The sequence below is a fragment of the Perca flavescens genome, chromosome 5 (genome assembly GCF_004354835.1).
Source record: "Perca flavescens isolate YP-PL-M2 chromosome 5, PFLA_1.0, whole genome shotgun sequence".
NCBI classification, from domain to species: domain Eukaryota; kingdom Metazoa; phylum Chordata; class Actinopteri; order Perciformes; family Percidae; genus Perca; species Perca flavescens.
Genome location: NC_041335.1, coordinates 15,355,147 through 15,366,723, shown reverse-complemented (window position 1 = coordinate 15,366,723; position 11,577 = coordinate 15,355,147).

Sequence of the window (11,577 nt, the reverse complement as noted above, 5' to 3'; positions counted from 1 at the left end):
CTGAGAAACTCTGGACTTCCTTGCATCTCTTATCTTATTTGAATCAAATTAAATAAAAAAAAAGAAATTACATGGTCAGGCTGCTAAACGCCAGTGTTTGCTGTAATGTGATTAATACCCAGAAATGCTTTCTACTATTTGAAGCAGAAAGTTTGGAAGTGAATTACTCATCACTGTGTTTCCCCAGGATTGATTTTATGGCAGAAATGCCTTTACCCTTTTACATGATCGATATTATATAATCACGCAGTGCTGTCAAGGCGTTGCTGATTCTCTGAATTAATAAGATGGTGGAATTGAATTCACCCGATATTGTCACTGGGGCTTTTACCATTTGCTGTGAAACCTGTCATAGCCCATTTTCTTTCTGTCTGTGTCCTTATCCTTTCAACTGGTTTATTATTACCATGGCCTGACCTCCTGCGGTGTATATTGAGAGTTCTGATGAGGTTGTCGAGGAAGGCTGGAGGAGTGACAGGTGGTCTTGATGATTACTATCCATCCACACCCTTCCATCTCACCACGGTGAAAGCTTCAACCACAGATCTCATCTCTGATGTCCACAGTTGCAGCAGAAAGGTAGATCAATAGGTGTCATAATCGATAGGTCAGAACGAGGGCTTACTGAAAGGTCAGCGCCGATCGATTCCCTCGTTATTGTACTGTAACCTCTCTGCTGTTAGGTGTTGATCATTAACTATGAAACCCTGCAGGATGCCAGCACCCCTGCCTGCTTTTTGTAACATCAACTAATCCTAATTATTAGTTCCGGTCTAGCTGGAGGGGCAGATGACGACATTTTCTTCATCTGTGTGTGATGTGTTATGTTATGATATCTGCCTGGCGCTCACACCCCTGACCTGTCTCTCTGTGAGACAGTTCCTCGTTAGGAGAAAGTCAGCCCGCCACCTGCTGCATGTAGCCGCTGCCATACAACCATGATTACTGAGGGACAGTGCTGTATGTGGCTGCCACGCCGCAGGTTCTCGGACCAGCATTCTTGAGCTCCAGGAGGCTATTCGGGAGCGGTATAGGGTCCAGATCACGAATCTTACACCACTCAGCCCACAGCAGTCCTTGTCCACCATAAAGCTTAGCAAGACATCCATGTGGGCTCTAAGCTCTGCAGAGGAAGAGAACAGGATCACCCGCTTGAGCCAAATGTGATTTTCACCTCAGTCTAGACTGGTGTGAAGCTATGATGGAGTTTTGACTGGCTTGACAAATGCAAAATGGATGTCAGGAACCAGCTCAGGTAACTGTATCTCACGGAATGCAGCCATTCTCTATTTTTAAGACATGAGTGATAGAGGAGCGCCCAGTGCTCCCAAAAAACAACCCTGCAAACTACACCAGGTTATCATTTAATATACCAAAGAACAGCAAAAATACAAACATCCTAAATCAACTGTGAGTTAGTGTGGAAAGTAAATCCAAATAATCTACAATACAAATTGAACAAATTGAAAACCAGATACTGACATGCATGTTCAGTGCTGGAGAAAAAATCAAGCCTGTGCCATGGCCAAGCAACTACACAGCTCTCTTTTGACCCTCTAAACCCATTTTGTCCAGCACTTCTTCCCTGAAACGGCATTAGCATAAATCTCCAGCACATAGAGGTAATGATGGCATGAAATTATGGCTGCCTCAGCAGACCTCATTCCACTCTCTGCTCTCCCTCCCTCTGGGTCCAAGGCCTCAGCCTTCGACTGAGACCATCTCCCATCCCACCATCTTTCTCTTCTTCCACTCCCTCTCTTTTCTTGTTTGCCTCCTAGTTCCATTCAAAGGGAATGTGTAACTGAATTTGAAATTGAGTGCTCCTCTTTCAAGGACCACAGCTAATGAGACATTTTGCCTTGAAATCCAGGCCGGATGGGGGGATACCCTGATGGGCGAGGCCTGGAGATGATAGCTTCCCTGTACGTCAGGTGTAAGGCTGTCCGGATCTCTTACTGCTGAGAAGGGGAAAGGTGGTTTCTATATGTGTGAGAAATAAGGATAAGCCTTTATAACATGAACACCCTTCTCTGGGTCACCTGGGGCTGCCATCGTGAACCTGAAATAGTACGCCTGTGTGATCTGCATCTATGCGCAAGGAGAAAGCCAGGCCTCCCCCTTTTGCATACATGTATTAGTCAGAAAAAAAATGAGAAGCCCATAAGGGTCTGTAGAGAGAAGACGGTGACAATTAGATTGAGATGGAAGAAAGTAGACTGGAGTGGGTCAGGGTGAGTTGAGCAAGGATGGAGTGTGGAAAGATGGAGAGGAGAGTCAAAGAGATGGAAAGGGGGTCTGGCCCATAGAAACAGGTATACTTGACAGTTTGCGGTCGGGGGATCATCTGAGAGACGCATGGGTGCAATGATAAAAGGAATGGAGAGCTTTGCGTCCTAGGGGTTCTCCCTTTAATCAGGGGCCCCGAGGAGAGAACCTTGCAGCCTATGGGCCCCTGGCCGCTGCTCGCCTCTATCATGCTAATGAAAGAGGCTCAGGGTGTGAATGGAGAGGCTAGCTTGTTACCAGTGTGCTAATTAATGCATGCGGCAGGGGTGTGCGTGTAAGTGAGGGTTCTATGCATTTTAATGAGGTCTCTGTGTACGTGTGAGTGTGTGCATGCGTGTCAGGATGAGAGGGATTTGAGGCATGGAGTGAGACGGATGTGCGACCAGGTTTAAAAATTGGGGCTCAAGAGTGCAGAATACAGCAGATGCATTGAGGAGGAGCGTAGACATAATTTGTCAGGATTTACCTGAAGTCGAGACTCTGACTCGAGTCTGCCTCTAACATCATCTTACTGCTCTCTAATAATTTTTAATATCATAGTTTAGGGGCTACTTCCGACTGCGTTGGCTATAAACCAAATAAGTGTGCAGATTTTGTATATTTTTATCATTAATTAAAACCAATTAAGAACTGTAATACATCCATTTTAGTATTATTTATTAATGCATAGAATCTATTTGACTTCCTAAGCTGCAACCTGCACTATCTTGATCATTGCGGGGTGGAAATAATCCTGTCTGATTAACTTTCTCACGACTAGTTCCATCACATTGACTGTTGTTGTGCTCTTGCGTCTGTCATGTCCCAGACTATATGACAAAAAATGATCCTTGGAGATCTGGTAAGGGCCTCACTCCAGACAACCCTTTCTGTCTACCCGCCGTTCCCACGGACGGATAGATGGGGGACTTGTGGATGGCCATAGACTGCATTGTTCTGAGCTGTTTGCGTAGATGAAAAAAACGCCATTGTTGCACGTGTCACTCAGACATAGGTAGGGGCGTGTGTCAGGGCAAAGGGAATGCCAGCGAAGTCCGTGACCTTTTAATTTGCCGCTGGCCTCTCCCACAGACCTCTGTGTCGGCCATACATGCCCCACTCTGTGATTTGGGACTCTATCAATCTTATCGGTATTGACAAGGGACATGTTTGCTCGATTCAATTTGACTGATGTAACCCAGGAGGAAAATCCATAAGTAGAGGTTTGTATGAAAAATAATTTCCACAATGGGGGCTGAGATAAATTAGGTTAAATGCTGTGAGGTTATGGCTTGTGAAAGAATTACTACAAGGCCATAAATGTGAAATTGTCATCTTTGAAGAATTGAAATTATTTTCTCGAGCATAAGCATGAATATCTCAGAGGATGTGACCCAGTATAGACGTGATACACTAATGAAATGTGTTCCACTTTTCCCCATCAATCAATTTATGTACAATTTTCAACAGCCACTTTGAGTTTTAATAGTTTAAGGTCTTATCTTTTACACAAAGGCTACAACAAAGTCAAAACATTATTTTGAATAGTAGAATATTAACATCCTTCAATTACCAGTGGCAACTTCCTTTTTGCATTTCTGTTCTGTCCATTTTCAAGGCAGTTACTTCCGTGTACAACACAGTGTACTGAATAACAGAAAATACTGTAGGTCGCTTTCTCGCTTCATGAATGCTACATAGACTGGAGGTCCTTCTGTTTTGTTCCACCAGGATGCCGCCCATATCCCATCCTACCCCCCAACCTTGTCCACCCTGTAAAGTGCCATTATAAAAATGTCAAGGGGTCCCTCTCTCGTCCTGCCTGTCAAAATCATGTGCCATTATGCAAATCACTGTGTGAACATACACTCTCAAAGATTTACATAGGCTATGTGGGCTATAGGCAGTGGTGAATTCACATGATTACAGAATTAATCCAAGAGATGCATACTGCATGTATACATTCATGAAAATGAGGGAATATTTTACATTTGCCCTTGGAGATTAAAACATTATCACTGCAACATGTATGTGGCAGCTGTGGCTCAGGAGGTAGAGCGGGTCGTCCACTAATCACAGGGTTGGTGTTTGATCTCTGAATCCTTCTGTCCACATGTCTTGGGCAAGACACTGCACCTGATGGGCAGGTCAGCGTCTAGCAGCTCCGTCGCCATTGCTGTGTGTGAATGAGGAGAAAATTGTTAAGCGCTTTGTCAGTTGAGGTAGAAAAGTGCTAGCCTATATAAGTGCAGTCCATTTAACAACATAATTACTTCCTTTATCATCTCTGTCCAAAGGCTGATTAATTCAACATTATGTTTACAGCGTTTTGCCAGTTTTCTGTACAAAACGAAGCACTTGAATTGTTTAATATAAGTAAAGTTGTTCTACACAAAGGTACAAATAAAAAAAAAACTCAAAACCTGAAATTAGAATGAACAAATCCACATCTGTTTATCCTCCAGTTCAATTCAAGTCAGTCATACACATGCTAAATCTGAATATACTCTTCAAGTTAAGAGGATTTTCCTCCATTGATACTTTTTGTTAAAGAGATCATACTAAATGGTCCAATGCCAGCACCCCCTTAAATCTGGTTAAAAGTGATTTTCTCAGCGACTATTAGGTAGAAGTGCATATGTGATTTTATGCTTTTACATTTCTTAACTTTTTCCTCTTTCAGTGGTCTAAATAGTCTGTGTTTGAATAACAGTGTCTGGAGTGGTTTTGCGGTTCTGCAGGAATAGTGTGCATGAGAAAAGAGGTAAAGAGAGAGATAAAAGGTAGAAATATGTAATTTTTGTTCGAAAGCATGAATGTACCTGAAGTGGAGGTCAACCCTATAATGTAACCATTTGGAGGGAGGATCATTAAAGCCATTCACTATGGCTTTCACTGCATTGCTTCTCAAGTAATGACAGAGGTCCTCCTATCAAGAGCAAGTGAAAAGAGTTATGTGTATCCTTCTGGTGCACCTGTACTTTACAGAACGTTACATTACGGAAAATCAAGAAAGGACAGATAACTTCACTGCTCTGTGACACATCAGGGTAACCATTAGCGGCAGGAAGAGCACAAGAGAAAAAAAGACAGGGAGAAAGGGAGAATGAAATAGAGATCAGGCCTTCTGTTTTGACAGCCCTGAACCAGAATATCGCTCCATTGTTTGTTTCTCAGAGGAGAAGAGTCATGGATGTGGTTTGAGTGACAGTGAGTCCGATGTACGCTGACATGTGGAGCTGCTTCACATTTCCTCTAATTGCTCCGCATTGCCCGAGCTTGGCACACATGTAGAGCATGGTAAGAGGCGCCTCTTTTTAGGTCGAAACAGAGGGTGCTGTGATTTGGCATACAAAGAGAAAAGGAGGCATGGGAGGTGGTGGGGGGTGGTGGGGGGGGCTGAGAGCATGATGAGGAGGAGGAGAAGGGCTCGAAGAAGGGGCATTCTATTATTCCTGATAGACTACTCTGAAGGACAGAGAGGTGATGGCCTTGCTTGTACAACTCTGTGGCATAATAATGTCCTGCATTAAATCTCTGGCCAGTTAAAGCATACAGTAGATATAGGGCCACCACACCAGATATATAACATCAGGTACATTCTACCAGTCAGATGTCAATGATGCAAGCTATAGGATTTTTGTTGAAATAACCAAATGTTGAAACAAAGAAGGGAATGTGAGGTGTACAATATAGTGGCATGTGTAACGTCAGTTTTGATTCATGGTGTGCTGAAAAGCACTGAGATTGGAGGAAATTCTTGCAAGGGAGGGAAAAAAGCCTCTATCCTTGCTGATGCTATTTTAATTAAATAGTTGCTAGGTTACATCGTGCAGAACGACAGGGGTGGGTGGTGTGGCACAGACACCCGGGCGAGGGGAATGGTGTGTGTGCGTGCGTGTGTGTGTGTGTGTGCGTGTGCGTGTGTGTGTGTGTGTGTGTGTGTGTGTGTGTGTGTGTGTGTGTGTGTGTGTGTGTGTGTGTGTGTGTGAGGAGGGGACATGTCCCTGAACAATGAAAGAGCATCCCTTTTTCCACACCCAATCTATAATAAGGATTTCAAATGTGAGACATATTGACATGAAATACAGTGAGAGCGATTTTACACTCTCTAAAATTCTCACTAGCGCTCTCCCTCTCCCCATATTCGTCTGTCTTTTTCATTTTTCTCTCACAGATCAGAGGGTGGGGGGAAGCCCCCTTTCATCTCTGTGACAGTGCTTTTCACCTCCACTAGTGACTTATCGAGGACTAGTGCTCCCATTGCACCCTGGGATGCCAGACGGTGGAGAATGCCACGGGCCTGTGTGCCCTGGCAACCACTCCTGTTTTAGATACCCCTCTCTCCAACACACACACACACACACACACACAAACACACACACCTCCTCCTGCCTACTTTAGCTCTCCACTCCTAGCCTCCATCCAGGACTCTGACCACACAGAAACCCAGACAGGGCACTGATGGATGGGGTTGGAGACAGTTGGAGAGTCCCTTGATGTTGGAAATAAATCTGACAGGCCCTACTGGATAAGGCCAAGCATAATCTTTCTCACAGGCTGAAATGTGTGTGTGTGTGTGTGTGTGTGTGTGTGTGTGTGTGTGTGTGTGTGTGTGTGTGTGTGTGTGTGTGTGTGTGTGTGTCACACCCTTTTCTTTATTTTCAACACCCTCCCTCATCTCCACCTCAGCCCTTCTTTCCACCTCCACTCCTTCCCTCTATGCCAGCAGAGATAATGCTATAATTTACAGCTATGCATTGTAGAAGATGAATGATAGTTGCTTTTCTTGCTTAATATGCATTCACCACTACCAGATAAAAGTCTTTTTGTAGGAAGAATAAAAGAAATACCTTGAAAAGGAATTGAGCATTTTTATGTTATATTCTTGCCTCTAATGTGCTAAAAGGGATATACAATGCTCAGTCTTTCATTAGAAACAAATTGCTAATGATGAAAAAGAATGATGAAAGTGTGCTACATGTTTCTATAGCTGCTCCTTTTTCATGTTCTTGAGTGAAATATTGCACTGTGAAATAAAAGTTAGCTTTTTCTGTTTTTGCCCTTCATAGTCTCCTGAGTGAGCTGGCTTTTAAAAAAAAACATGCAGACAAACACAAATGATTTTGCAAAAACATCCACTTTTGATGCATATGCAGCATAAATATGAATTCCATGTCTCAGTCTCAAACAGCTATTTCTCTTTTTACCTTCACTTCTATGTCTCCCCAGCAGACAGTGAAGAGACCGACGCTACAGTATGTGTGTGTTTCTTCACCAAGAGAAGCTGGGGGCCCGAGTGTCCAGGGGCCAGTTTCCCCTCGGGACTCCTTTAAATGACTCCAGTGACCTGTCGCCCTCCTCGGTGGTTGGCATCACAGCGAGAGGTCAGGGGGTCGCTTGAACCAGCGTGGTGTCAATATGTGACCTTCTCCAAGACAAACAGGATCAAACGGTAGATGAAGTCTCTGAACGAGGGCACGTTTAAAATTTGGGTTGAAGGACTGACAAAACTACTGATTTTATGGAAATTACCTCAAGTACAATTATTCATAGTTATTCAATTTCAAAATTTGTCTTTCTATTACAATATGACAACAGTTGCTTATTTTGATTATTTTTCAATCTTATATCTCAGAAAATATACAATGCGCACTTCTGAATTTTGTTTTAAAGGCATACAGTGGGAGAAACACTGCTTTCAAGAAAATACAGTTTTAATGAATGCCTTTTTCTCCTCACAAAGACAAATCCAGTGTAATGGGGATCACAGTGTAAACAATTAATGTGAACAAACAAACCCCAGATATGGTCAGATACGATATTATTGTTGGAATGTCCCTTTAATTAATATTACAAAAATGAGTCAGTGAAACACAAACATAATACTGTGTGTGTGTGTGTGTGTGTGTGTGTGTGCATGTTTATGAAATATGTGTCTATCTTCCAAATGAAGTATCACTAAACACTGCATAAGGAAAGTATTAACAATCGTGCAGACACAATTCGTGGTATTTAAGGTACAAGCTAATTCACATAAATGTCTCCCTTTATCCAGAGTAATGTTCAGAATTTGTCGCCTTCATACCAATCAGTGTTACATTTCCTGAAAACAGCACAGAGTCACATTGTATTAATTAGGAACATGGACTGGCTTTACAGCAATGTATGGGAGGACCTGGAGGTTGAAGTGCTCCGTGAATGCAATGTGCATCATCAGACTAATCAAATATAACGCTGAAAATTAAGTCTGCGGGACTTGAGGCACGCAGAACAACAGGATCCCTGAAGCAAAATTATCCAGGTTTCAGTTGGGAGTGTGTGTGTACCCATGTGGATATTTTTGTGTGTGCGTGTGTGTGTGTGTGTTTAGTTGAATTTGCTATAGCACAGAACCACAAAGGCAGCAATTATAGAAATGTGTTGGTTACTGTTTTAATTCTTTCTTTGAAATAGAAAGGAGAGAAAATGTGATGTAGGTTGCTGCTCCTTTGTCCTAGTTTAAGCACCACATTCACCAAAGTGTATCAAAGCGTCAGCAATTCAAACATAACAAATGGTGCATTTCTCACAATTTTTCTAATTAACACTGTCAATCAAACTGCTCCATGAATGACACTAATATCAAATGATGCAGCATTCCATATCTAAGATCTCATCGATGCTCGTTCCCCCTTTGGCTCAATCTGAGGCCTGTCCTCCCCTGTTATTATCACCATCATCATTCGGACATGAAAGGAGAGAAACAAGTGCTGCACCATTGCCAAGGAGAAACCTTGATCATGGAGCATTTGCATTCGCCACTTAGTTCCACTGGATGTATGAACGCGTTACCAAGGTGCTCTCTGATTGGAAGGCACTGAAAAGCTGGCTTTTTGCTAATGCTCAAAGCAAGCATGCTCTCCCCCCATCCCCCTCCATACACTGTCACACTCAGTTGGTGGCACTAGGGGGCAGTCCCTTCTGTTAGTTGTTATTGTGAAGGAGGCATCTACAGTAGGATTTTCATCAAGAGAAATAGGACACGGCAAGAGTTATATATAAAAATAAATAAGTCATTAATTAATTCATGTTGATTCCTTGAAAAATGTATTAGGTTTCTGTGAGCTTAATGTGCTGCTTTTTTGCCATGAGAGACCTAAAGCCTTATTGCTGGTTTGGCTAATTAATTTTGAATGTGCCATCAATTTGTTGAACAGTTAAGCACAGTTTTTCTAGTAAATCACAGATGATATATTAAAGACAGAGAACACGAAATTCATTTGCCTTGGTGGGTGACTATATTCCTCTCTAGAGCAGTGTAAAGGTAAATGCTTCTTAATGATACAATATAAGATAAGTGATACTGGCTCCCTGTAAGAAAAGGCTGATCTAAAACTGTAAGTGGGCAGGCCAGTTTTTTCTGAATGCACTTATGTTTACTGTGCGATGCTTTAGAGAATGATAAGCTGCACTCTCATACCAATACATTTCACTTTAATTCACAATACTATAAAAAAAGACCCAAGATGTATTAGGAATAATAAAACTAAATATAATTTATATTGAATTTAAAAAAAATGGAGGAAATGTCACTGTTGGTTTGCATTAAGCATCAAAGAGAAGCAATTCATTTAAGTGCTTAATACCTTGACACACACACACTGTTGAAGTAGCTATACTGTATCAATGTGTCTGTGGTATAGTGTCTATTAGAGGGCTGCTGATGAAGCATGGAAACCCCAAAGGAACAATGTTCATCTGGAGATGAATTAATGTAAGAGCAGTGGTGATTACCGCGAGGGCAGTCAGCCATTTCTAATTTCTAGCACGAGGCAGTGGACCTCAAATTTTAACCATGACAAGATTTAAATGTACGTTGCTTGGCGAGAGTCTCGGTTTCTTTTCCCCTGCTTTGCTCTGATAACTGGTGCACGTTGAACTCAATTAGGTCATGATACACAGACAGCTTTATAGATGAACAATATTTCCCATTTGTGTGGATGTGAATTATGAATGGGTTAGATCAGTGTGTGTGTCAGTGGGATAACATGGACAAAAGTAAAAAATAAGATTGGTCCTCCACAATGCACAATGCAATGTCGCCTGTGTATCTAGGCTTTGTATTATGTTGTTGTATGTATGTATGAATGGTATGCTCCTTGTCAACTGATACAAAGAAACCCAGATTCATATTATATATCACTGGATGATACACTTGACCCTGTGTATTTATCTGACATGATTCAAACCAAATCCCAACTTGTATTTTCTGTGTATAATTCTTTACTGTTCATTATTGAACATAGCCTTCTCCGTGCCATATCGCAATACAATTTTAATGTGTCTTGATTTCTCAGAGCATTACTCAAACGCAGCTGAGTTGTGAATTGTTAGTGTATTTACTAACTGTCAATAAACTGCACTTTCCAATAAAATTGTTTCAATCTTTAATTGTGTCATTACATCTCTCTCTTTTTTGTGTTGTGTGCTGCTTTGTGGAATTGCTTGGACAATTTCTGCTAAATAAACGCTATGACTATTTCTCCTTTTTTCTAAAATGTCAGTTTTTCTAAATCCCATTTGCTTGCCGTAGCTAAAGATGCTTAAATGTTTTGCGCAACCTTTTCAGCTGTTGAAAAGACAATAATAATTGCATGCATTATGTTTACGGTGAATGCTAAATGCTAATCTCAGTCAACCAATCTGCAGTTGGCACTCAATTCATCAGGGCACCTTGTCTGTTTTTTTCTATCTTCTGTCATAATTTGGAGGTATTATTGTAAGGAAAGTTTCAACAAAAGAAAAAACAGGTCAGAGGAGTTCAAGCAATGAAAAGTGTTCTCTTTTAGGCCAAGGTCTGGTCAGTCATGAAGTATAGCCGCTGCTTCTCACACTCAACATTGGGGGGGATCACCTCTGTGTCACACGGAAAGCCCACTATTATAGCGTCACCCCTCCAGAAGCTTCTCAGTTCTTCGGCTGTGTTGGGGATGGAAGGGTGGGGGTCTTTGCTCCCCTTCCTGAAGCAGAGCTCCACGCCACTCTACGGAGAAGGGACCTTGGTGAATAGGCCCCACTCAAGAGGAATAAAGGAGCCTCTCCACTGGTTTGTTTTGGAAGCTGTCTTATTGATCTGTCTACCTTTGAATGAATGCATTGGCCTAGTTTTCCCGCTCATATGGACAATGGCACTCAAGGCCTGTATTAAATGGCTCAATGTTATTCCCAGAGAATGCCTGTTGTAAATATTAAGAGTAGTTTGGGAGCGATTGTCGTTTCATTCCTCTATCTATTCCACTAACCTTCCCACTAGAATAGAGAAGCCAA